Source organism: Carlito syrichta, unplaced genomic scaffold (assembly GCF_000164805.1).
Source record: "Carlito syrichta isolate Samal-C Ts95f unplaced genomic scaffold, Tarsius_syrichta-2.0.1 Scaffold314328, whole genome shotgun sequence".
NCBI classification, from domain to species: domain Eukaryota; kingdom Metazoa; phylum Chordata; class Mammalia; order Primates; family Tarsiidae; genus Carlito; species Carlito syrichta.
In genome coordinates this window covers 1025775-1027546 of record NW_007258424.1, presented here as the reverse complement: position 1 = coordinate 1027546, position 1772 = coordinate 1025775, and positions in this window count along the sequence as shown.

Here is a 1772-nt window from a genome sequence, read left to right as displayed (position 1 = left end):
TATGATAATATGGACAGACATTAATGGGCCTCTGTCACAGGATCTCCAAGACATCCACAGGTGGTTGATAAGGAAGTCACGGTAGTCACGTGCAACATCTCCAAGAAAAGGATTTAAGCCAGGGCTTTGGGGGACTATGTCGCCACACTCACCTAGAGTGTAAGCCCACTCCCTGTCTGTGGGGGGGGGGGTGAACTTTTCTTAAATAAATCTTTTCTTCTCTCACCTCTGTGTGTGGCAATTCTTTGCATTTACTCGGATCTCTGGGTTCCCAGTGCGGCACCTCGGACTTGCTGGCTCCGGCAGTGCTGCGCCTTCCTGCACCTCTCCACCCTCACCCTGTCCATACCCTAACACCAGATAAATTAATAAATGCTTAAAAGGGCCTATAATTCAGTTGGAAGGTACGTAAATCTTAAGGATCCGGATTAAATCAGTTTCTTGCTCTTAAGCAATCATTTGATTCACTCTGTATCAATGATTGTGTACCTTAGCATCCTAAAGATCCTTAAAAAATCAGTTCAAGCCCTTATCTCCAGGGATTTAATTTGTCTGTGGACAGACTGTTGGGATAGCTGTAGTTTTTAAGGCTCCCAGGTAATTTTAATGGGTAATGGGTTGGACGCCCTGTGCCTACCCCTATAGGTTTGTGGGTCTCTATTATTGTGCCTGCTTCCTTGCTGAAAAGACAGAATATGGAGTCAAGTATGTCCATGATATGTCCTTTCAGTTGCCAAGAGACAGCAAGTTAACCCAGGTGTGTAGGGCGCTTTTTTCTATACCAGGCAGAAATTTTCCTCTTTTAACTGAAACTTGGAATGTTGTGTGGGCAGAAGCCCTGGAACCCGGCACCTGCATTTTACAAGTTAGAATGCTGAAGCCCTTTTGCATTAAGTCAGTCTCTTAAGGCAACCAGGTAAAATGACTTTCACCTTTGCTTGTGTGTGTGTTTGAGTCGCACTCTGTCACCCAGGCTGGAGTACAGTGGCACGCTCACAGCCAGTGCAGCCTCGACCTGCTGGGTCGTTCCACCTCAGCCTTCCAAGTAGCTGGAACTACAGGTGCGCGCCACCATGCCCGGCTAATTTTTCTAGATTTATTGTAGAGAGGAGGTCTCGCCAAGCTGCCCAGGCTGGTCTCGAACCTCTGGACTCAGGCAATCCTCCCCCTCCCGTCTCCCAAAGTGCTGGGATTACAGGCATGAGCCACTGTGCCCGGCTGCTTGTGGGTGTTAATCACTGCTGTATCTGCAGAGCCTAGAAAGGTACCTGGTTCACAGTATGCTCTTAGCAAATGACTCATGAATGGGCTGCCTTATCCAATACTGAAATGACAGTGGGTCCATTTTTAAATGGTAACCTCAGATCACCAAGGCACAATTTCTATTTTTTAGTTGTCACAGAGTTTTGATTAGCCAATGCAGGCAGGGATCTATCTACAGGTTGAGGCCGGCCGCGGGGGAAGGGCGCGACGCCACCCGGCGCCTCCTCCACCCAGCGCCCCCCACTCCTGCGCAGGACACCTGCCCTAATAAGGTCGCGCTCCAGAGTTGCCCCGAGTCACGTGAGCTCCGCGGCGGAAGGGCCGCGAGGGCGCCCTGCCTCGCGCATGCGCACACCTTCTGCACCGGTTCCTTGAGGAGCGGGCGCGGACTGGGAGGCCGGGCTTCCACCCTGGCTCCGCCCAGCTCGTTCCTGGGCGGGGCGGGGGCGGGGCTGGGCGAGGGGGCGGGGCGGCGGCTGCGCGTGTGCGTGGAAGGGAAGCTGAGGGGC